The sequence below is a fragment of the Cygnus olor genome, chromosome 8 (assembly GCF_009769625.2).
Source record: "Cygnus olor isolate bCygOlo1 chromosome 8, bCygOlo1.pri.v2, whole genome shotgun sequence".
Taxonomy (NCBI): domain Eukaryota; kingdom Metazoa; phylum Chordata; class Aves; order Anseriformes; family Anatidae; genus Cygnus; species Cygnus olor.
The window spans coordinates 6,324,221-6,350,409 of record NC_049176.1 but is presented as its reverse complement, the minus strand read 5'-3'; the positions used below and the strand labels follow the sequence as shown (position 1 = coordinate 6,350,409).

The window sequence follows — 26,189 nt, the reverse complement described above, 5'->3', positions numbered from 1 at the left end:
ATAACCATTTAAAAACTCCTTTTATGGAGTTTTTATTGCCCTTACATAATTTATCAGTAGATCTGTAATCTTAGAAAGCCAGGCTGGGATTTCTCCAAGGCACCAATAGGATGTAGATAGCAAGTCAAGGTCTCTTTTGAATTTCAGTCTAAAAACACCCACAGATTTGTGTAAATTTCCCAAAATAAAAAGTAAAATCACTCCCATACTGAGCTTTTTTTTTTTTTTTTTTTTGCCAAGTTTCAGCATAAAACTATATTTTTGTAGGCAAGCTATAAATCTCTGGAAATAAGAGTTTATGTGGAAATGCTGATACAGCCTTAGTTATAGCACTGAAAATGGCTGTAGCACTCAACAGTGATTTGATGCTGAAGGCTATTAATCCCAAAGAAAACTTTCTTGGAAGAAGTTGAACTTTGGAGGTCAATGAGATCTCAGAGGAAGCTGGACTGAAAACTGAGAAAAGCTGCTTTTGTCCATGTAAATCAATTGTTATTGTTTTCCTGTCTGAGAAAATTTTAATGCAAAGACTAAGGATTTACAAACAGGAAAAGGGAGAACCTCAAAAGGTCTTGTAAGAAGTGGTGATTCATAACATCATTATTTTTTTAGATAGTGCTATTTTAAAACCTTGTTCTGAAGCCATGCTGACGGGTTAACTGAAGGAAAAACTACATGGTTCACTTGTGTGTCCTGGTTTTAAGCTTATGGTCAATTTCAGCTTGTGGAACAGTACGGTGGGGCAGTAATTACAAATACTATTTCGTAAAAACTGACCCTCACATTTCAGCAGAATTTACGATGATTAACAGAGATTAAGCAAGACATTTTAATAACACAGCCTAGACAATCTGAAGAAATGTTTTGAAGGGTATTTTGAGACAAAAAGTGTAAGGCAGATACAGCTTAAATGGGAGCAGTAAGAGCATTTGGCCTCAGAATGATGCTGCACTAGACAGAAGTACAATTCTACCAGCGCAGCACAAGGAGCTCCCTTAGTTTCTAACCAGGGATATCCAGGACCATAACGCTGTTAAGCCTCTGTGACTTAATTCCTTAGAAAGCCATCACACGAGGGGTTTGCAAATGGCCAGGACTCTGTCATAGTGCCTGACATGCTTCTTGTCATTAGAACTGAAGAATGCTAGAAAACATAGCAATAAATGCTCCCCTCTGCTGCAGCCAGTTAAATCAGATCAACTCTCAGCTGAGAAGAGCCTGAAACCAAAATGTAGACAATAAAGACTAAATATTTTGTGTATTGGCTACAGGTTTTTGGTTAGGCTTCTGATCTCTTATCAGTCTAAGAACAGGACCCTACTTGTGTCCCTTCTTAGTTTAAAAAATAAAAGTTTTGGATGCAATCACAACCAATGACCTTATCTGTCAATTAAAATAATAATGATTAAGATATTTTGAAATTTGCCTGCTTTTATTGAATTCATGAAAGTAAATTATTTGCTAGCGGTTGAGACTATGGGGAGTGAGGGGGGCTTATAATTACTAATTAATTACAACCAGCAATTAGTTTATCTTGTTTAGTGCATTTTCTTCATTTTGTATTCGTTATGTATTGTTTTCCTGGTTATTCCAGAAAGCTGGACAATTTCTTTAAAAATAGAAAAAGAAAAAAAAAAGTATCATGCTTAAATGTAAGCATGAGTAAATGATAATTTATACAGGAATGCATATGAACACTATCCAGCTAGTCTAGCAGGAGGTTGTACGCAACACTGCCAATGTCACAAGTTCACAAGCTTGCACTATGTGCAATGGTCAGTCATCAAAATCATCAGAACAGTGCAAACCTTCCACATGAGGGTAGAGTAGCTTTGGCATTGCAAAGAGGTGCTTTACCTTGAACTACTCCAAGCTTCTGTGAATAAATCTTCCATCAATAAAATGGAGAAGATAAGATAATAAGATCTACCTCTTTTAAAAGGGCTTATGTCATGGTGTCCTGTTGCTGCACACAGTAATTTAGGAAATATTACATTACCTACAGAGCTGTATTGCTGATTACATAGACTTGTTTCCTTAGGTTTCTGAAAGCAGGAATCTTGATTAACCAGGCTGCAGTGATGTAGCGAGCATAAGTACCAGACACACTGGTGACTACAAAATGTGGGTGTTTATTTTTGATCTATGTTTGACACACAAGCTTGGAACTATATTTTTTAATAATTTGCTTAGAAGGAAAAGGTAAGAAGACAGAAAATCAGAATCACATGTAGTGAATTTAAATAACTGATGACATGCATACAATTTAGAACCAAAACGTTCATTTTTTTTGCCATTCCTTTGTTTTTCAGTACATTAAATCACCACAGAGTGCATATCATTCAGCCTTGTGATGGCAATGCTCAGGCAACAGAGGGACAAACAGAACACAAAACCATGACGGACTTGCAAGCAAGGCTGAAGATAGATGCCCAGAGATGTATGTATCTAAGAGCCAAAGAGAGGAAAATGGCATAAGCAAATGAAAAAAAGTTTAAGCTGTTCCTCTTAAATTGTTTGACTTGTACTGAGTGACTTGATATGGAATTTTACAAAACATTCTTTAAAAAGAATATAAGAAAAATCATTGATGCTTAGTAAGGTGGTTCAAAATAGTCATGAGACTAAGACTGTATACAGAAGAAGCAGGAAGCACTTAGCCCTGAAAAGACATATTACTTATCCAAATTCATGTTCAAATATTTGTGTCATAAAGATCTTATGATTTCTGAGAGGCTACATTTAATCTTTTACTTCCAGGAAAGTTTTTGGTCAGCTGATTTTGCTTTAATTTAAATAGGAGATAATTTCTGGGAAGATTAAAAAAATAAATAAAATAAAATATTTAACCCTGTTTTTTATTTACAGCACCAATTTAAGATATTGTCAGAAGCCTTCTCTAATAATAATGCCTAACACTGTTTTCCAATGATAATTTTTAAATCAAAAGATGTGCATTTTTGGCATTTTCTGTTTGCAATCGAAGTCTCTATGGCTAGTGTTTATTGTGACCTTTGCGCTAGAGAAGAGATGCCAGAAATCATTAAAAACTGATATTGCAACATAAGAGAATACAACAGTTTAATATGAATCCATTTGAATATCTTTATTGTGATTTTTTCCCCTCAGAGTAAAGCAATAGCATAATACCCAGCTGCATGATAATATTGGCAAGCAAGGCCATGAATTTCAACTGCAAACCCTAAACACTGAATGTGCTGTGCTTTTTAAAGAAATCCCCTTTTGTAGCAGATATGTAATACCCTTTTGTGCTAGAGTGGTTTGCATAATAATAGTTTTCTTTAGTTATTCGTTGTCATGTGGTGGAGCTGCAAAGTGAGCTAGGCAGTAACAGCATAAAGGACAATTTTCCATTTTTCTCTAATTTTTCAGAGATTTTCTTGTCTTTTAAAATGTAAATACTTTTAACTATCTTCAAAAAAGATATCCAGTTTTTAACATTTCAGACCTAATTGTTACTTTTCTTAATACCCACCTTCATATTTGAGCTTTTCCCTTACAGAAGAAGCAGCAACATTATTTCCTTTGCACTTATGAGGAACCTCGAGCATCTTAATTTAATTGGGCATAGGATCATCTGGTGTAAATTGATGTAATTCAATTCAGAGACATTGATACCATGACCTTAAAAGTAGACCTCAAGACTTCAACAGTAGAACTACTTGAAATCCAAGCAAAAATCATATTATTAAGTGTATAGCCTATATAGAGTTGTATGTATGTTACACTGTACCACTGAGGCAAAAGGTGTTAGCAGATTGAAGTCATCTTAAAAATTAGACATCTAGGACACAGCTAAGAACAAGCATTAACTAAAATTTTAAGAACTGTCTGATGAGCTTTCCTAAGTAAATTTTTTTAAGATTCCTCTTGGGCTTTTTGATGTGTTCTGGTCTGGGTAGTAAGGAAGGAATATTTCCCAAAGGAGGTATAATTAATTACATTGAAATGGAGCTCAGTCTTATTTGCAGTAAAAGCTACAGATGAGGACTAAAACCAGGGGAAGTTCCTCAGCTAATGTCCAATAAACTGGGCATTATTCTAACTGACACTATCAAAAGATTTTCCTTTGAAATCAGTGGAATTATGCCAAGTTAATCTAGCTGTGACTTTGGCCATAAATTACAAGTGGCTTTCAACCCCTGGCTTGCAACCACTGCAAGGGACCATTTCCAAGCAATCCCTGAAAAGTAACTAAGGAATGTAAGACTATTTATTACCCATTAGCTTAAATTCAGAGTGCAGAGAGGGTTCATAATTTCACTGGAAAACATTTAAAGGCTTGCAAATTGAAAAAGGTCAAAAACAACTGGGCTAGATTATTTCAGAAATGCTGACAAGGCGGATTAACATGCAACTACACATTATCAGATTTTAGCACTGCAAAGAATGCCCAGGAAGAAAAGAGTGCTCCAGAGCCCAAAAGCCATGGATTCCACAGCTCCGTTTGTCAGACACCATTGTGTATAACCACCCTACAAAACTTAGATGAACAAATCCACATATCCCTTGCCAATACAGCAACTGTATATTACTGTTTACTAAAATATCTAAAATAAGTCTTTGCTAAATAGGGCAACAAGAAATTTCACAGCGCCAAACAATGAACCTACTGTCAGTTAATACCAGGGAGAGAAATACTATCACTGAAACCATGAAGGAAGTCCTGGAATCTAGGTAAGAGTGTATTATAATTATTATATGGTCTGTAAATCTTTTAATCTGGAATCTCACAACTGAGCCACAGGGTTCTGTCATCTTAGAAATATGAGTTGCCTCGTATCAGTTGGATACCAGATACTATTAATGTACTGAAGGTTAAGCAACATGTTATGCTCATTTAGTGGTAGTGAGACATATTAGCTTAGATCATTCTCCTTGACTAGACAACCTGAAAAAAAAAGTCCTTCAGAAGGAAAATATTCAGTGGAGTTTTCTGAAATTTTCTTACTAGGAAGGTATAGCCTGTGCTTCATTTACTGTCTCATTATAAAGTACTCTGAGCTTTATTGGAGTAAGAGCTTGTGCCACACAGTCACACATGTACCTGTCCCTGGGATACAGCCCTTTCCTCCAGTTTTTCTGTTCCTCTGCCCAGGCTTCTAGGATTCTGTGTTGTTTTTTTCTGCTCCATAACAGATGTAGCAAGAATCTTATGTGCTCATCACTTTCTTTTATAATTTCTTAGAAGTGTTGAAGTTTTTGTTCACAGTAAACTGTGAATGAGAATTAAATGTTTCTGTAAAAAAAAAAAAAAAAAAAAAAAACTTTTCAAATATGTCATTTTTATGTGAATATTCCAAAGGGATGCAGATGGTCAGAAAATGAAGGAAGCAGTCATGGGTTTTGTTTGATTTTCTGAAACAACTGTTGCTTACCTCATAAAGTAGTGAACTGTCTACCAAAGGCAATACACTCACCTTTTTATATTAATAAACATCCTTCAGATGGCTTGGCAAATCCATCTAGGTATTGCATGGTATATGCACTTTTACTGATACTAAATGAAAGGGTACAAATTTGACTGATGCGATTCTTTTTATTATTTGTAAATCAGTTTCAGCATTAAATCATGGTATTGTACATTTATACTTGGTACAAACAGGCACCTTGGAAGAACCGTATAAAAGTCTAACTGTAGGAGTGGCAGCTTAAACTTGCATTTATTTCAGTTAAATTTAAGGTGCAGAAGCACCTTTCTATCCTGTGTCATCATCTGCAAGTCATGATGTTAGTCTTTGTCTTGTCTCATGCAACATCTCAGCTTTGCCAGGTTGAAAGTGTTTAGAAAAAGGGCAGGGCTGCTTCTGTAACACAGTTATCTCCTAGAACAAGCCCAGCTGTAAGCACCATTGCAGTTTAGACATCTCAGTTACTTGTAATGACTGGGACGTATTGCATGCAAGTTCACTGTACAGTAAAGGAGCGATCCCCAAGCCCTTAATTACCTTACAAAGTTTGCCTAACTGTAAAGTGTAGAAAATGTTTGTGCATGAGTATGTAAGCTAGGAGATCTCCTCTGTGCATGACTGCACCTTCTTTAGTGTTAAGAACACAAAGATTGCGCTGAAATATGTACTCCAGTGCTCTCTGGGAAAATTTGTATATGGATCCAAATATTGTTGCTTGTTTTTTAGACCATGTCCTGATTACTGCCTGCCCGCTCTTTGAGATGTTTGTGGCTGATTGCACTGGGAGAGAGGATATTGCTTTAGATGGAGTACTGAGCTGTTCCTATATGGTAATTCCTATGACACTTCCACTTTAATAGCTGTCATGTGAATTTTATATGACAGCTTTCTATTGTAATAAAACATTTTAATACTTTCTAGGTGAAAAAATACTCATTAGTTTGGCAGATAACCACAGATGCATTAGCCATTACATTCTCTGTATAAATTTGTAAGAAGTCAGTAAGCAGTACTTCAGGAAACTTGTGAAAGTTCCCTGCACCCCTGGAGTGAGCCCAAGACAGCAAAAAGAAGCTCAGGGTGTAGATGGAAAAACTACTCTTCCCTGGTTGTAGCTACAGCGGATAGGGTTGCATGGAAAGGACAGGCAAGGACAATTTATTTCTATTCTCTATGACAACTTAATGAGTATAGAACCCAGTTTCAAGTAAACTGAGCTTTTTTCTTGCTCTGTGGCCTCTATACATGAAAACGCAGAATTCACCCCAAACAGTCTTCTGGTGATCCAGTCACTGAGAAAGCTTTCCAAACAGCCAAGGCCTGAGTCTTAATGAATTTTTAAAAGCTTATAAAACGTTCTTTAGTTATATACGCTTTAAAACAAAAGGTTTATTCTTACATGTTGGCATGTCTTTATTGGCACCATTTATTTACTTTTTATAGGAGTGAGAGCATGACTACTTCTATGCCAGCGTATTTGATTGTGTATGACTTGCTTTACATTTACAGGGATCTATTGTTGCTTATGAGGAAAAATAAAATTTCTGTAGAGTGTTTAGTTAACTCCCTGTTGAAGTTAAGCAAGACATATCTTTGGAAAACTCTTAAGGGATTATTACTAATAGTGCCAATGGGACCCTTGCTTTGCTTATAAAAATATAAGTGAATTTATAATGGACAAAGATACAATTATCCCAGCATAGCCTCAGGAAAACTCATCAGATTTCTTTCAGATGAGGTGCATAGATATGGATTGCAACATACGTTACTGTTCTTTGGGCAGAGCAGATTATGGCCTGGCTTTTATTTTCAGTGTGAGACACGTTCTGTTACCATTTTCAATGGTCAGAAATAATTCCCTTTAAATCAAGCTACTGCATTTCCTAAGTAGAATTAGTCCTTATTTATATAAGTACGAGACAAAGAATAATCTTATGCAGGGATTTTAATATTGCTAGTGATGAAAAACTGAATGCTCAAAGTCTCTCGGTATGCTCAGATCTTTGGAGTCTCTCAAAGTCTGTCCTGGTTTAATCCAAGAAATTGAAAACAGTCACAGTGTAACAAAAGAAACTATATTCATCAGCCTTTTTCTCTTTTCTAGATCAGGAGTTCTTTCCTCTGCATTTCCACAAAAGCTTTTATGCAAAGCCCTTATAGAGCTGAAGAAACCTTGTTAAAACTTAATTACAAACCCATGTTGTATTAAAAAAGAGCATCTGGAAAGGGCATTTCTCACAGGCTTGTGTTTAATTATTGACAGTTATTTCTGTTGACTCCCCCACTAACTTATTAAATACATTTTCTTCCTCACGAGGAGGGACTCTCAGATATGCAGAACTGACAATTTTTTAAAGATTCTCAGTTCCCCCAGCATCTGAGCATATTTAAACCTGCGGGCCTGGCTGTCCTTCTGGTTGTACACCTGGTCTCAAGCATGATTTACTGTAACAACATCTTTGCTGACAGTGAAGTGCTTCTTCAATAGACGTGAGCTTATTGTCTAGGTACTGTTGCTAGGAAAAACAGCTGATTAGAAGGCTGGTGTAGCAGCCAGTTGATGTAATACATGCTTGATAAAACTCTTAACAGAACTTTGCACGCTTTCAAGAATGCTCATGAGTAGGCTGGATTTATCAATATAAAAAGAGGCCCATTCTTCCTTCATTTCACTTACCTGTTGGAGGCAGCCTGTCTAGGGCTAAGTTGTAAAGCTTGAAAGCCATACTCTGTCCCCTCCTGCTATTCATGCCAATCACACACCGACACACAGATGCAGCAAAGGAAACGCCAGGTCATAGAGAGGTTTTTTTCCCTCTGTGTCTGTTCTGGTGATGTGAGCCAGAAAGAGGGCTTTGAGCTGCTTTGTTTTGCATGCACAGACATGCACTCTTTGGAAGATCTTTCAGGTGTTATCTTCAATGAAACACGGTATCTAGATTCTGAGGATGAGAATGCAGGAAAATAGGCCAGATCAGAAGTGAAGTGGGGATAAGTCTTGTGCATAATGTTCAACTGCAATTGTCTCTTCCCGAATGGTATAACTGATCCAAGGTTTCAGCAGGGGATCACACACAAGGCATATTTATTCCTTTTATTATTATTCATTAGCCATCAGACAGTTTGGCTTAATGCTATTTAAGGATGTGAAATCAAAAACAATCTTTTACTTTTGATTAAAAAAAACCTCCTGTATTAATTCTTATTATGTAAATCTTATGTAGTTTGCTTAAAGCAAACAACTCCCATCAGTCAAAAGGGAGTATTTCTGTAACTGACATTCTTTCTTCTGTACTGCCAACAAAGATGACCAAAAAAAAAGAACACCTTTAATCTTGGATAAAATCTAAGAAAAGTGTGTGCCAGATATACTAATGGCTTGTTGATCTGTGATTTAGCATCACTGGTCCTTTTTTGCAGCTGCTTTGTAGAATGCAGATTAGCTCTCAGATACGTCTTAAAAGGCAGTTGATAGATGACATTAGATTGCTAAAGCAGCCCCTACCCCCTTAGATTGAATGGTTACTGAAGCAAAGACTTGGCAGTCCCCTTAGCCAAGAACTATATACCTTGGCAATTTTTGACCTTTGAAATGGCTTCTTGAGACCTTGATTACCTGGGTGCAATTCAGAACACCCCAGTATGTACACCCACCTGAGGAGGAGGGGTCTTTGGGGGTGCATAAAAAACTGAGGTGTCATAAAAAACTTATGAATTAGAGTTTCACAGAAAAGTAGCACTACAACTCAACTATATCAGGGACTGTTTTGTAAATTTGAAGGCTCCTTTGGGACCTTAACATACAGAATACAGTAGGAGGCAGAGCAAAGGAAATCAAACCAGATAGATAGTGTAGGTACATACAGTATAAGTGGGGAAGCTAGGAGCAGAGAGAAATATTGTATACTACTGATTTGCAAAGAAACCAGTTTGCAAATGAGTTTAAATATAAGTTGGACTTCTACCACAGGACATATACTTCTTGCAAATTGACTCTGTCCTTTCTTTTTGCTTATAGCCCTTGACCATTGAGGTGCTGTGGTTTAATTGTGTGAAACTGAGTTTCAAGATTCAAGATACTTCTCAGATTGTTCTGCAATAAATTCTTCAGATTCAGCAGCTTCAGCACAAGGGAGCCCGTGGACGTTGAATTAACCAGATCTCTGCAGCTATCACATGAAAAACAGTTTCTTTCTTCTGGATCCTTCAGACTTCCCAGCCTTGTTTACAGGTGATTTTTGGATGCATACCTGTTCTCTGTACATGCCTCTAATTGCTTTCCCCTTTATACTTCTTTTCTTGCTAACTTCTTCATGGCTTGCAGAAGTTGTTAGTTTTACATGTGTCTTCTCTGCCCTTGCACTCCTCACTCACAAAAGTGCCTTACCACAGTATGTCCTTTTATGCCTTAGTCATTCTTGCTTAGTGCTATACAAAAGGCATAGCCAACCCTGGAAAATCTCTTTCTGTGACATCCTGATGTATTGTGATTAATGCATTATCAACAATGACAAGTCTGCCTTGGGAAACTCCATCAACCAGCAACCCATAGTCTTTGGTTTTTGTTTTTTTATTTTTAAGAAATAACTCTTTTAAAAACAAGTGCATATCCCAAGCAGATGAACTTCTTTTCTTTGATTCCTGAAGGTAGAATCAGCATGTTGATGTTGCACATAAAGATAAGCCAACAAGAGACCTTGCTCAGATGAAACAAACCTGAAAGTAGTAGTAACAGTGATGAATATTATTTGTATTGTCTTTTCATATAACATTGCAGAGAACTCAATAACACATGTGGCACTTAGCAGAAAGCATGTTCAATATTATTCTAGCACTGAAGGGGAAAGCCTACGCTCCTTCCAAGCACGAAGACTGTGCTGTAAGGCTCCACTACCACTGTATTTGCATTAGAAAACAAGAAAGCTGATGTCTTGTTGTAAGGCTCTGGACTTCTGTTCTTGCTAATTAGTTTGGGGAAGTAGGAGGAAATATTTCAAAGAAACATCGCGTTTCTTAGACAGAGAACAAGTCATCTTGCAGTTAAGTTCTGTTCTAGGGGTGCAAAACATCTCCAGTCTGGGAGACAGGACTGCTGTCTCAAGCAGATTTTTGAATTATTTTTCTTTATTTTAAAACGAGTCAAGAGTGAGTGTTTTTCTGGACAAACTACTGGCAATTCTGTAACTTCTGACATTAGGTCTGCTAGCACAAATCCCATACATATTTTTCTAAATTATAATTCAAAATGACCATATCCCATAACTCATAATTTAAAGAGTGACTCAGGATTCAAAAATAAACCTGTCTTTTAGATAATCTCACTTAATTTAGGAGTTCGTAATAAAAGGAATTTGCAATCTGTTTGAAACCTCCTTTCAAACTGAGCTCTAGTTACAACCTAACCTTCTGACTAGACGGCTCTAGTTATAGTGCCAACAGATAGAAATTCAAGTGCACAGTGCTCTTCTGTCCTCACAATAAACCTGAAATTTCTCGACTTTGGACCTCAGCCTGAAACGTATTGCATGCCTTCTCTTCTCCTGACCTCAGCTGTCACAGCGGCACCCTGCAGGAAAGCGTTTTGTTTTCCATTGGCCTCCATTTTAGTGTTTCAGGAAGATGAAAAATACAACTTTAAAACTTATGTATTGTTGCATGTGTTCTCTCTGTACTTCTGACATGCCATGCCACAAGTACATATCACCATCTAGGAAATGGGTACAGACACTGGAGTTAAGGGAAAGAGATTAAGGAATCGCATTTTTTTCAAAAAAGAGACTGTACAGAATGCTGTTCAAATTACTCATAAGGCAAATTGCATTTTCTGAGAGATTTACATAGCCCAGCTATGTTTTATATGGCAGAAACCTCCTTCTAACGCTTCGGACAAATCATATACCTAGAAAATTATACCGTAAAAATAAATCTGCAGGTGACCATTTCATCCATTTAATATTTTGTACTTATTTCTGTCATTTTTTCACCTGCTACCAGAATGAAGGGAGGCAAACTAATGCTATGAAGTGGGGAGAGGGAGTTATGTTTGATAGGACAGGAAAGAACTTCTATATGCCAACATTCATATATTTTCTCTTTACTTGGATTTTTTGTTGTTTTGTTTGTTTGTTTCTTTGCTTTTCTGAGCTCAGAAGTCAGTATGAACAGTAACGGGCATTCACAAATGTGCTTTAGAGGAACCTTTGGGGAAGGTGTCTCAGAGTGCTTTGTCATTTGCTGACAAACTGGTGCCAGGACCAGAACTTAATGAAGTCTTCAGAGAAAATTTTGTGGCAGATCAAGGAATCTCAAAGGTATGGACCTGCAGTAAAACTGCTGTAACAGATGATTTATTTACCTTTATTCATCTCTTGAAAGGCTGAAAGATCAGCTTTGTGGCAAGCTTTAATATTACCTTCTTAGTTGCACCCATGTCGTTATTTTTCAGATTTTCTGGCATTCCAAAAAAATAGGCCAGGGCAGTAGCTTGGAGTTATTTGCAGTTTATCTCCCTGTGATATCTTCAGTCTTTAAAGCCTATTGAGCACCTCTGCTATGCTGCCAATGCAAATTACCTTGGACCATCAGGCAGGAGAGGGCCGAGTTGGTATGCTGCTGGTTCTCTGTTGCCTTCCACACTCTGGAGCTGGATTCATGTCAGCAAGTAGGTGCCATTCTTTTTCCAGGAGGACAGTAACAAAATTTGCTCCCTTACATATTAAAGAATCCCAGGAGACACTGTGCTTTCCTGAAGGAGATTGTTTCAGTGCTGAGCTGATGTTTCTGTTACCACAGAGGACTTCCAATTCTTAGGTAGGACCCTTTATGGGACAGGCTTGTTTACACAAAACTGTTTTGCTTCCCTCTTTGAGATGTAGGAAAAATAGCTGAATGGACAAAACCTTACTGTGTTATTGAATATCAGGACAATAGTAGTAGAAACACATCGGTATAAATAAGTGGCTTTTCTGAGCACTAGCAATTTGGGGGGGGGGGGGGGGGCGGAATGTAAACAGTGCCTTGATTCTAGAAAAAATAAAAAACTTGCAAAATTTGCTATTTTTTTTTCCACTGAAAAGATGTGGTTAGTAAGGTTTTTTCTCTATTGGAAAACAGATAAGGTATTAAAAAGAGATGGTAAAGTTTTGCTCATGTTAGATAAACACCCACCTCTCAAAAATACTCTTAGACCCCCATGGCCCATCTCGGCCTACAGGCCAAGAACTGAATGCTCATGTAGGGTCAAATACTTTTTCCCTGCTATAGCTATGTACATTAGGATACAAAGCATGATAAAGTGATGTAGCATTGATGAAGCCAGCTGCTGAGGCAGAAGTTCAAAGGAAAGCCAAAGCAGAATTTGGCTGGGAGCAGAACAATTCTAACGCACCTCCATGACTTCAGAAAGAAGAGCTCACGCCACTGCGGTGCCGCACCAGTGGCTGTTGCTGAGCCGGCAGCTGGAGACCCCCAGAAATCAGGCTGGCTGGCTGAAGGTCAGACCTCAGCCACTCTGTGTCAGTGGGAGGATGTCAAGGGACTTCGGTCCTGCCTGGAGTGTGGGCTCCGTCGTATAAATACAGGCTCTCATCTTTGGGAATTGTTGCTCTGAACTGCATCACTTTTACCAGCCCTGCGAGGCAATGCAGCTAGTCCTAGACCCCAGTCCTACACATAAACATCACTCCGGTACTGAAAAACTGTTATTTGGTCAGCTGTGGAGGGACGAGGGCTTAAATTCCCTCTTGTCTCTCTTGTTTAAACTAACCTATGTGTCTGCTCAGTGGGTGTTTGGAAATTACCTTTACTGTACGTATTTTCTGTTTCAAAATTTCACATTGCGATGAGCAGTTCAGAAATCCAGATGTTCCCTGTTACAATGAGAACATTTTAAAGTGGCAGGTGTTACAGCACACTCTCAGACCAGTACATTTTTCTATCTTTTGTATTGCTTCATTGTCTAATGCCAAGGGATTTGATTTTCTCAGGAACATTTGTTAATTTTTATGAACTGTGTATTCGGATACAAATAGCTAGAAATACCTAGCATCAATTCCTTTCTTCTGATTCCTGTTCTGTTTTCATACATTGAGCTCATGCAATTTGATTTTTACATTAAACAGATTCCTGATCTAAAAGCTTACTTAGCTTTCAAATTTAGATTTAAAAAAAAAAAAAATGGAATGGATGAAATTAAATGTTTCTTTTGGATCGTACACTGACAAAGAAAAGGAAATCCCTTGCTGTGGGATATTGCAGTCATGGGTCATGAACGTTTAAGCAGGAGTTACTGCCATCCAGAGGAGAAAAGCCATAAACTGTCATATTTCATTATTGTTTTAAGCATAGAAAGGTAAAACGAAATGGTTGATTCAGTTTATTTCATATTAAGGAATCCAAGAGTAGAGAAATAATATAAATGCACCCAGGGGTTTCTGCATGTGTAGTTTGTTTGTTGTTTGTTTTTACGTAGGTACTTATGAAACAAAGTTCAGAGGAGCACTGGAGATGACGCAATATGAAACACATCCACAGAGGAAGAAGCACCAGGTAATAAACCAAATTTACTTTCCTCTCTGCAGGTGGAGATATTGCAGGAAGAGGTTTTAGAAATACCTGTGCTAGGTTCCAAGCTTTGGGCATGACCCAGAAAGTAGAAGGAGCTGGATAATGTGTGCCCCTCGTAGCCTGTGCACCTGGGGAGCTGCTTACGCCTTCTGCCCAGTGTGGCCCTGAAGTTGAGCAAGAGAAAAGTTCTCAGATGAAGGGGGAAAAAATTGAGAGGAAAGGCACAAAAAGATTTAAACTGCTGAAATGCAAAGCCTTGTTTTTGGACAGTCTTTTTGGACAGTCCATCTTCAGCCACAAATGTGTACAAAATGCAAGAATGGCGATTCATTTGACTAAAAAAAGAAATAATAAAAACCACAGATGCGTGCCGCGCGCGGTGTTGCAGCGCCCTCTGCTGGACTCGGTGGGGGCTGAACGAGCCCGCTCCTGCTGCGGGGGTCTCCGCACCGCCGGGGGGTTCCGCAGCTCGCCCCGGCCTCGGGTCCATCTCCTGGGGCAGCAGAGGCACAAGGCAGCCGGCCTGCCGCTGCCCTAAGTTGTGCCTCGGAGGGATGACCCGCTGCAGGAACAGCCGGTGGCACTACTGACACCGCCCGGCAGGAGTCCCGCACGCACCAACAGGCCGGGAAGCCCACATTGAAATATCACGAGTGCCAAAAACAACCAAGCAAACGTCCTAGCTTACTGTCTGCAATCTTTCCTTCCAGACAATTATTTATGTTGCGATTGTTTCCAAAGACACTGAAAAAAAAAATTGTACTTGTTTATAAATATGCACAATAACATAATCTTTGAAATATATGTTTTAATTGTTGGGAAAAAGTTATTTTCCCTTCTCCTCCTGTATCACTTTGAGACTTAAGGGCAAACACGATTTTCTCCGTTACTGTATAGTTCTTGAAAATAACACACATCGCAATTCATCACAAAGTCCAGCAGAGCACCCCAGTGATTTCAGTCAGGTATCCGCCACACAGAAATTTAGTGAAGTTGGTAGTTAGACAGGATGAGCCCCATGTTTTTTTGCCACTCTACCAGATGCCATGAGTATAATATTGCGTCACCTCCACCGCCATCACAGGATGATCTATTTCAATAGCATGTGAGGAACAACTGCTCCTACAGGTAATGGATAACCCTGAAACAGCATCATCCAAGAAAAGCAGAGCAGAAATCACTGGCTACTGTTTCCAATTAGGAAAAAAAAAATCAGGAAGAGCTGCATTTTACAGAGCCAAAATGACATCCTATTTCATATAGCCTGATTTTTAAATATTATAATTCAAACAAAAACAAACTTCAGTCAGAAATCTGCATTAAAATTTGGAAGAGGCACTACTGAGATATAAGGAGGTGAATGGGCCAGGACTCAAAACATTGGATATAGTTCCACATTTGTCCAACCAAATCCATGTAAACTTTGAGCAAGTTTGGCAAGAGCCACGGTGGTTTTGTTTTTACAGCCATACGAAGGAAAAAAATCCCTTGTGTATTGGGTATCCCTTGAAATGGGTAAAATCATTGTGGTAAAATGTGTTTATGTATTCTAAGACAATCATAAATCAAGACAAGTCTTTGAAGACAATTTGAAGTAATAATTTCATGCCTGTTTCTTAAGTTGCCTAGTCTACATAGCTGCCTAAATGGGTAAGTGCCAGTGTAAACAGTCAGTACTAGGTGCTGCCAAATGAAATCATCACCCTTTTTAGTGCCTCTTACCAAAGCATGCTCCTCACTGGCAGCCTTCAGTACGTATGCAAACTGATGAATCATCTTGCTAGCTCAGAGGATGACAGTGAAATTAAATTTCTTCTCTTCTAAATGCAACAGTTTAGTCATTTGAGACAGGAAATCGCTTTCTGTTGGGAAGCAGTATTGGGTGAATCTCAACCAGTTTCCAGAACTGAGAAGGGCTCAGGTTGCAGGAGAAACGATGTGATTATGATGGGCAGGATGCAGAACAGGACAAGTTCGAGCAAAGACTCTGTAGAATGCAATAGCAAATATTACTCTTGATGTAGCTCTTTAATAGCTAGATCAAAAAAAAAATATATATATATATATATACACACCAAGATTAATTCCTAAATACATTAGCTCCTAGAGCAGTTTTTAGAGAATCCTATTCAAATGTTGGGATTTTTCTCTAAAAATACTTGCCTGTGCCCTGCATCCCCCCAAGGCAGTTCTACAGAAGCATCTTCACAAATGATGATGTAAAGGAGGAGATGCAGTGAAGTAGATGGGGAAGCATGAAAACACACCTTGCTCTTTTTCTCTCCCACATCTGTTATTTGGCATGTGCTATTGCCCAGCTGTGGTATCTCACTATCAGTGGAAGCTGGCAGAAGGATCAGTGACAAGTTGTCATGAGAAAAGGAGGGTGCAGGCTGCTCAAAAGCACATTGAGAAGTATCTCCTGTTGAGGAACTGCACCAAAACTGATTGTGATTCCTCTGTGTCAAGACAGAGGACAAATTTTGAGTGTTGTCATATCTATTTTTATGATACCAAGATCTCTCTAGGAATTTATGAGACTCTCTCTTTGGATTTACTTATCCCTTCAGGAAGTGTAGATTATAGGTTAGTCATTTTAAGCCAGCTGACCTCAGTCGCCTTCATTGACAGGCAAACTCAAGCTTAAAGTGAAAGGATTCCCGGGATCACAGGTTTCTACTAAAGTATGTGTGTGTGCTATCAGAGTACTCAATATGAGAAACATTGATATTTAGTTCCAGAATTATGAATTCTCCAAAGTGGTCCAGATTTAAATGGAATTAAATTCAGTAGTGAATCCCACCTTACATAATGATACACAGGACTAGAAGCAATAACGTGTTGAAAGACTACACAGCTGAGCATATCTGGGGCATTTGGGTTACTCAGAGTAGACCTCAAAGATTGCCTGAAAAGGTGCTGCCTTTTGCAGAGCTCACTGTAATCTATCTGTAAATTTTCACAATTTTCATGACTTTTACATGCAAAAATTTCAATTTAAAGCTGAAATGATATCCTCAAAATATTCCAGATGGGTTCATTACATTCCCTACAGCACAGTTGAGCCTGAAAAAGTCCCCTGTAGAGCTCTCAGGCTCTGATCTATCCACCTGCAGCTTCCTTGCATCTCTGACAGACAAGGAAGTGTCCCAGTATTTTCAGTGTCTTTTCAGTGTCTTTGTGAGGCTATTTGTAAAGAAGGAAAAAAAAAATGCCGTGCTTTTCTGGAATGAGTTTTCTTAGTGGTTTATGAGAAACATTATCAAAGCTCCCTGATGTGATTTCAGATTTTGTAGTTATTTTGAACAAGGGAAAAATTAGGAGAAGATGAGGGATTCTATTATAAGAGGCTTATTTAGTGCCCTACTGGGACACTATCCAGATATTTCATCTAAAGACTTCAAGAGTAAAGATTACATTGGATCAGCTATCTGAAATGAATTAAATGCTGGAACATTTTCTTGGCTGCTAGACATCTGAGAAATCTAGAAATGGCAGATGCCAAACTACCTGCTATGTGTGTACTTCCTGTGGTCTTATTTTCCTAAATGAAATGTAGTTACCACAAAGGATATTTGGAATTGAGAAGGTAAGATCATCTAGATTTGGCTTTCCTAAACGTGGTCTATCTCTTAGCAAGTGTTTTACAGTTGCTATTACAACTTTGTGGAGAAGTTTTTCTCATTAACAATTGTCATTTTACATTTTCAGCATAGAATAATTAAGATATTGGTCTAAGTTTCAAGCCAACATTTTAGCATTTTAGCAAATCATTTCTTATTGTCTAATTGGGATTACACCATTGGCACCCATTGTGCATTAGTAGGACCATTTATGGATTACAAAGATATAATTTCTAAACAGTTATTAATAGTAAATAAATAATTCCAACCTTGAAATACATAAGAGATAAAGTTGCATTTCAGTTATTTTTAACTTAATAACATCTTTAAAGGAAAAAAATCTGATATCTTTAGGTCAGTTTTAGAACCACAGAACAATTTAGGCTGCACAGTACCTCTGGAGGTCATCTGGTCCAACACCTGCTCAAAGTGGGTCTCATTGCATCAAGTTGCTCATGGCTGTGTCCAGTCAAGTTGAACCCTCCAAAGGCAGAGATTCCCCAGTCTATGCTGAATGCTGGTTACTGCGATACATTACTAAGAAACTAATTCATATGCATAATTATTCTACAGATTTCTGGATACAATTTGAAATGTCCCACCTTCTCTCGGAGTTTTTTCTCACTCACTGAACTTTCTTGATTGCATATATACTGTTCAAGAATTGTATATCAGAACATGGTGTCTGGTGATAGCTAACAGGTAGCAGGAGATACTTTATCCATTTAGGTGATAGTAATTAGCTAAATAGCTTATAGTGCAAAAGTTGCTTTAGTAAGTAAAATCCTTTGGTTACTTTGTGATTTACAGCTGTTTTTTGGTTTTTTTTTTTTTTTGCTTGTTTGCAAAGCTAGCTATTTTCTTCCAAGCTATTTTAAAGCTATCCTTCATTGTCTCAACAATTCTCTCAAAGATTTTCTAGATATTTTATTTAACTTACAGTATTTTGGTTTCTTATACAAAGTTTTAGTGGTCTTTCATTTATACTTTATACTCTAATATTGAGCCTTAGCTGACATCAAAACCTTTGTGCTCAGCCCTGCACAAATGCATCAGGAGAATTGCTGCAACACTGGAAAACTGGCAATTAACCTCTCTTTATGCTTCCCAACCTTCTTTTCCCTCCCCTGCATGTCAGTTAGCGCTTTCTGCCTCACCCTGTCCTCATCCTTGGTTCTGTATGAGGGGAGTTGTGGTGATTTCTGGGTGAGCAGGAGCAAGACTACATTCTTTGTTTTCTCCTACCTTGGAACATACTCATTTCCATCCAAAGTCATTTTCCTGGCCAACAGTCTCTTTGAAGTAGCAACGCTACAGTCAGATTTCCAGATTTAATTTGTTCTTAGGCTTTTGAGGGTGACAAAAATCTGTAAATTGTCATTGTCATCAGTTAAAAACACTTAAACTTAAAAACACTCCCTTATGAAGTCTGTAATGATCTCACTCTTATTTCTGGACAAACTCTGGGGAAATAAAGCCCATCCTAGGGGCAGATGCAGCTGTTGTCTGGGAAAGATCACAGGAAGGTCAGGGCCCTGGAAAACTGAACCCATTTTCTTCACATCCTGGTTAAAAGCCCATTCCCACAGAGGCTGAGTCCATGAGCCCCCTGGCAGGAGGGGACTTTAGAGACCCCTGCACAGAGCTCCTCCGACCTCTGCAGAACTGGGGAGCGGTGTTTTTTGCCTCATCCCTACCGGCCCATCCTATCTCCTTTCAAGTTCTACCCAGTCTTTTGTGCAGACCTCGGGTCAGAAGAGTTCTGGTGCCAGGAAAGCAATTGTGATGACTTTTGTGGCAAAGAGACAGAGTCTCTGAGACACAGTTGATCCTTACTCCTTTGGTTCCAGTCGCTGGCAGAAGAGAGGTGTTGGTTGGGGTTAGTGCTAAGAGCCTCTTCTTCTACCTTCCTGGGAGACCAGGGCTGTGCTAATCAGCTTCCCCACTAGAAATGAACATGGGGCATTTTGTTTAAACTGAGAAGCTGATAGCGTTGAACCCATCTATTTGTATAAACTAGCTGGCTATCTTCTTGCCATCTCTAATGTAAATCTACTACGGTATTGTGAAACTTTATTTATTTTACGCTTGCAGTATTTACCAAAGCAAATCATACAAAAGGGGTCCTTTCTAACTTCCATACCATTTTTCTACTGAATTATTTGTTGGAAAGATATGTTCATGTATAATTAAATGTGGCTTTCTTAAACCTTTGCAGTTGGTAGCTTAATATATATTTTGTTGTACTTTGAGTACAAAGGCTATATTATGCTTTTGTTGGCATCCTTACTAGTTAGTATGCCAACCGCATAATTTTGTTCTCTGCTATATGTCAGGATTCAAGTGCCGAGGGCTCAACAGGTGGTGCTGGGATAAAGTTCTGGCAAATCAAATAGGTAATGCAGTTATTTCTTTTGTCAAATTATAATTGAAAACAGAGACGAGTAAAATGAAACTCACATTTTCCTGGTGCAAAACAGGGTTTAGAATTAAATTCAAATCAGTTTCCATGACAAATGCACATTACTACTGGAGCTTGGTCTGTAAATAAACATGCAACACCTTAGTTTTGATGTAGAATGATTTGTTCTCTGTAAATTTAAACCTTAAGCATCAGCATTTAAACAATAACAGAAAGCAAGAGTCCTCCATGACTCTTCTGTCTCTCTTGTACATATCTTGCAGAAAACGTGCCAAAAGCTTCAGGAAAACTTTGAAAAGATTTAAATCTAAAAAGTCAGAGAATTTGAGACAATCTGTGATACATAACTCAAATGTTTAACATCAAGAGTTTCCTGCCATATTGTTTTCTAATCATTGCTATAACCACGATCCCAGTAGAAAATGATAAATACACTGGAAATTCCAGTGAGTGTGCTGAATGAGGTGCTGCTTGTTTTATGCTTGACTTGGATAACATTTATTAATCCTAAAATCATAAAAATGGGTTAAAGCCTTCTACAACAAAAATACAACAAATCATGTATGCATAACTTGTTTTTCCAAATTGCATATAAAAAGACCTATGCTTCCAAGCCTATCCACTTTGCTGTTGTAGCTGATGTTTTTATACTGAGATGTTTTTATTTTCCTCTGAGGACCTATGTAAATCCAATGCATATAATCTTATCTACAGCTCCTACAAACACTGTGGTTTTATTTAGTTTTCTGTTCTTCCTCACTCAAAGACATTTCTCTTGAACTGTAATTTTCTTACCTCCAGTTCCATAGACTGATCACAAACATCTTTATGACCCTTTCAAGCTCTCATTTTACTGAAGGTTTTACCTTTATTTGTGACCAGATAGCAGATCCTCTTCTGCCACTTAATAACTCATTCCGTAAGTGATCAGAAACTAATCAGCATGAGAAAAGGCTGTCACTTTCAATCCACAAACTTTGTAAGTTTTACTTTTTATTTATTGCAGTTACGATTGTTTAGTCCCAGCAGAATACATACCTTTCTCTCGCACGCCAGCAGACTGAGGTAGCAATGCTGACTCCCAGGGCTGCAGGCAGGTGATGGAGTCCTGAGGTGCCCCGAACCGAACAGGATAACAGATCCCACAGTAAGAAGCTAGCACATTTCAAGATGGTTTTGAGAGCAATTACACAAGGAGATGTTCTGTGAGAAACAGTCAAACTTCACAGAAAACTGAGAGTGAGCATTGGAGATGCTTTGGGGAGCAGGCTAGTACAAGGCCAACAGTGCCTAGCACATATCACAAGGGTTAGCTCCCCTTGCAGTGGTATCAAATACCAAAGTTGTGCATGGATGTAACAAAACTGGGACTAATGGGAAAAAGTAATTAGGGATGGGTTGTTTACCTGGGAGGAGACATGGGTGATACTAGCACCTTAGAGCAGGACAATAAATCCATCGTTTTTGTCATACTTGTATCAGACTTCTTAGGTATCAGGCAAAAAGCACAGGTCTTAGCAAACGTGAAGGAAGGTACCACCTGAAAACACGGTCCCTCTCCAGCCTCCTTTAGCAGTGTTGCTCCAAAGCTTTGAATAAATTTAACTCCAAATTTGAACTCTGTGATTAAGGCACAATTCTGTATTTTGGCATGTTGCATGCTATTTTCCTTTGTGTGCCTTAAGCCTGCACAGTTGACTCTCTGTACCCAGCATGGCTTGGTAAAGCTCTCAGTGAGTTTAGAGCACCCGATGGCTAGAAGCCATATCTCAATGTGGATCCTGTTTGCTCTGTACTCCCCACAGTTCTGTGGGTTTTGTAATTGCTACTTTACTTCAGGGGTGAGTCTAGAATTCCAAATTCAACATCTACAGGAGTTGAAAATGGAGTAGAGATTGACTGGATCCATGGAGAGCTACTAAATTTGTGAACCTTTAAGCTGTTGGTCTTTGGTGGGTCAGCAGTTTAATTTCTTCATACTTTTAGATGTGAAGATAGCTGGGAACAATACTTTCACTGAGAATAAGGATCCCTGTTCATCATACCTCTCTTCCAATATCCATGCTTGGACTGAACGTATTCCAGGGGAGACTGCTTCATTAACCCAGCAAAGTTTTACCCAGTTTTCTCAGGATTTAATCTGGCACCTTCACTGCAAGGGACTGACTCCAGAGGCATGAAGTGTATTACAGCCAAAGTCTTATTAAAGTCTCTGCCTCTTCAGAAGTTCAAATGTGCACTACCACATTTCTAGATTGAGCTGGGACCTGCCGTGAGGACTGATTCCTGCTCTCTCTGATTTGCCATTAGTGTTCAATGCATGAGAGAAAGTGTTCTTTTACTATTATTTTATTTTAAATAACTATGTTGAATGTTTATGTTAAACCTCAGGTAGCTGTTTAGAAAAGAAACAGCTGAGAAGCTGATAATGTACCCCTTTCATTGACAAAAGATTTATGTCTTGCCTGGCAGGACTTCATACTTACAGAGCTCATGGCTGACATAGTCAAACACAAACAGCACGTAGTCCAGTGTTTATCCAGGGGAACTGAGACTGCTGCTCCCACACTATTTTGTGTGAAATTTAATTGCCCACGTTGATATTGGCAAAGATTTAAAAACATGATAAAATTCCTATTGAAAAGGGGGGAGAGAGGCTCAGAAGCAGTTTGAATCAATGTATATTGTGCAAAAATAAGTACACATGAACATTTCTGCTGACCTTCTGCAGGAGCCACCTGTCTAGTTGCAGGGCACCCACCCTCTTGTGGGACTGGGTGAAGAGTTCAGCTAATCTTAGTTGTGAAATGAGAATCTTCACTGAGAAACAAGTTCCTGAAATTCAAAGTTCTATTATTTCATACAGTTCCATTACAAGAAAATGGCAGATTCTTCTGTGGTACTTATGAACAGAGTAATAGCAAATTTTTCAGATTTTTTACAGTGCTACAAATCTGAGCAGAATCTGCCCTTTGCTCTTTCATGTACAGCATTTGATTAATTGAGAGTTCAAAATATAATACCAGTTTTATATTTATCTCTTAGAAACAGCTTGTACCAGGTTTGATTTTTTTTAAAAATAACTTTTTTCCTGTGTAGTTGTTTGCCATCACTTTCTGTGAGGGTGCATAATGAAACACAGATACTTGGAAGCAGACAAACATGGGGGCTGGGGATAAGTATGTGTATGCTGTGTATACGTGCCATGAAGGTACGTATATACATCTCACTCCTAAGCCTGGAACCAGGTTTCCAGTTGTTCTTGAATTTACATACAAAAAAGCTGTGATTTGGACAGATAGCAGCATCTCTCTGTGTTATTAAAAAATGGGGAATAAAAGCAAATTGTCCGGGACAGGAGTAAGATGGGTATCATTTCTCCTCTCTACCAGTCCTCTTGCAGTCCAGAAATATATGCTTAGAGTTGTATTTTCATCTCAGTTTGATGTAGCAGGTTTTAGCTATTCAAATCCCTTTTTCCATTAGTGTAAGCTAAGCTGCTCAGGCTTCATGTGTGGATGTTGCCCTACTTTTGTTGCTGTCTGTGGGTTTTCAGTTCAATTTACCTGCTCTACTCTGCCAGGTAACTGAACCCTCATGGGGCTCGGGCTGGCATGTACTCATAGGCTACAGCATCACCTGCTGTACCCACCCAACCAGTGATATATTTCATGCTTTCTTTTCCCTTTCAGACAAAGGCAGCTGCACTCACAGGAACGCAGGCATGGCGAGGACTGCTGGGTCCAGCCAGCACAGGCAGGCAGCGCCCCACTGCCGAGGCTGGGAGGGCTCCCAGCTCATCTGTCTGGGCTACTCGGTTCCGCAGGTTAGAGCTGGGAGGCCAAGCCTGCATTTACACACACCTGTGCTTGTTCCCAGACCCTGCTCTGCCATCCCACCTCTCTGCCATCCCACCACAGCTTACAGTTACCCACTTTCTTTCTTGTGGTTCTTGTATATGTGCTTTTTGAATGCTTGTTTCACTTGCCCCCCAGAACTGCCCTCTCTCTTTTCTTTATTATAATTTCATCTTTATTTATTCTTGCTACAAATAATGTAAGGGCAGGGGCCTTGATCCAAAGTCTCACTCATTGTGAGACCTAGCATGTCTACCCTGCCTGGTTTCCAGTGACAGTCATCTTGATAGGCACTGCCTTGTGTCACATACCTAAATTTCATAATAGTGCAGGAGGAGGGCTTGATACCTTACTGTAATCTATTTCAGCCATTTTTTATGATTTTATTATGAGTAATGGTTAAGACTAAACCATTTGTAGTGCATTTATTTATTATCAGAAACAATATTGAAAGTAATTTGACTCCTATAGTACTTTCCTTTTTTTTAATAATACAGTGGGAAAAAAAGGAAGCTGTGAAATCCTGCGTAGAGATCTTTATCTTAGTTGAACTGGTTGAAATATAGACGATGGAAATTCTCTGGGCTGACAGTGGTATAATAGGAAGCAGAATATGACCTGCTCTTCTGAGCACTGTGCTGTCACTACAAACTACATCACTGTACACATACCAAACATATAAAAAGTTTGTCAGCCTGCTCCTGTGAACTCTTTATTTATGGCTATTTTATTATCTAAATAAAGCCATGTTTTTCATGATTAGAAACACAACAGTCCTGCAAACTCTGAAGTTGTATGGGTGAATGTGAATGCTTTAATTATGAAGTATTTTTTCTGTAAGCACTGGAGAAATCAGATAATGGCATATTGTGTTACCCAACCAGCAGGTCAAGTGTAATATGCAAGTACTGAGTTCAGAAGAAGTCTCCTCACAAGTTGCATTTCACCAAAAAAATAAATTACTTTGTTTCTCACAGGACTTGAGAAGTTGGAAACTCAGGCTAATATCTGTGTCTGCAGCTCCTTCCACTGGGGACTATGCCTCCTCTAGCACGTGTGCCCAGCATCTTACCTCACAGTGGGTAACCCCAAGAAGGTTCTTCCATGGCTGCTGCAGAAGAGCGGGGTTGCATGCCAGAGTAGTCCATTTACTCCTGTGAGCAGCTGCGCCATTCAGCTCTGGAATGACAGTATAACCAAAAATAAGAAGGCTGAGGCTTACGTGAGGAGTGAAGGATGATGTAAGACACTAACTGAGATACCTGGATGCCAATACCACTTAGTGGTCAGACACTCAGCAGAGCTAAGGTGCCAACTTTCTATTTACAAGGGAAAGAATTATGTACTAATATTGCCATTCTCAAATTTAACTCCTCACAGAAAGACAAAGTTAGAAATATCCAGCTTTGCAGCAACTTACCTTAAAATGGCAAAGTCAAATATATAAAGGAGCAGCTAGCACAGTCCTTACAGAGTTTGCTTAAAGGAATAATAAAGGTTCAGCATAAATGTGTATCATTAAACAACCTCTTCAAATATCAAAAGCAGTTATCCTGTCAAAACAGCAGAGAATAAGGCTATGAGAAGTAAAAAGCCATGTAAGAAAGTAAGTCATGTCCAGTGAAGAAATAGACTCATAGAAGCTAAGACCACAATAAATAAGCCAACAATGTTTTTAAGAGTGACTTGCTAAACATAGAAATCTAATAATAAAACTGTATTTAGTTTCCTCAGCCTATAGAAGGCTACCAGTGAACTGGTGGTGCCAACATATGACAGAGGTGTAAAAAGAGCAGTTATGGAAAAGAAAGCCATTGCAAGAAAAGTAAATGCATCAGTAATCAGGACAGGGAGGTTCCTGTCAGACCAAAAGTGTCTTCAGAACTTCAACAGATTAAAGAGTCAAACAAGTACAACACTTGAAGCAGAGGCATTCACTCTCAATTTCTGAATGTACTCGTGAAATTGCCAGTAACAATTGTTTGCACTGACCTTAGTACCACAGGTAGGGAAAAGGAAGATGAAAGTCTGTGAGAAAGGCTTCAGAGGTGACCCTGGGAACTAGGAACTAGTAAGCCTGACTTCTGAAGCAAACACACCGATAGAAGTTGGAAAAAGAATCAAAATGATTGACATGGGAAAAAATACATTCCTCAGAGAGGGGTTCTCCTGCCTCTTGTAAAAGACGGTCATGTTTCCCAAATCTAGTAGAGCTCTGTGGAGAAATCAGCAAGATATTATGCTTTATGAGGAAACCCCAGCTGCCCAGTTAAATGTGCACCCTTGGAGA

At 38.8% G+C, this 26,189-nt stretch overlaps 1 long non-coding RNA gene across 1 annotated transcript in view; it reads left to right on the top strand.

Annotated features, from left to right (window-relative positions):
* The window catches only part of LOC121074297, a 56,728-nt gene that overhangs the window by 17,717 nt on the left and 12,822 nt on the right, over positions 1 to 26,189 (top strand). Inside the window, exons 7-16 of the long non-coding RNA XR_005822256.1 lie at positions 2,313 to 2,440; positions 4,596 to 4,698; positions 6,159 to 6,262; positions 9,451 to 9,663; positions 11,582 to 11,743; positions 11,878 to 12,242; positions 13,903 to 13,979; positions 21,049 to 21,189; positions 23,735 to 23,868; positions 24,877 to 25,207. This is a non-coding gene — a long non-coding RNA (uncharacterized LOC121074297). The remainder of the gene's footprint in view (positions 1 to 2,312; positions 2,441 to 4,595; positions 4,699 to 6,158; positions 6,263 to 9,450; positions 9,664 to 11,581; positions 11,744 to 11,877; positions 12,243 to 13,902; positions 13,980 to 21,048; positions 21,190 to 23,734; positions 23,869 to 24,876; positions 25,208 to 26,189) is intronic.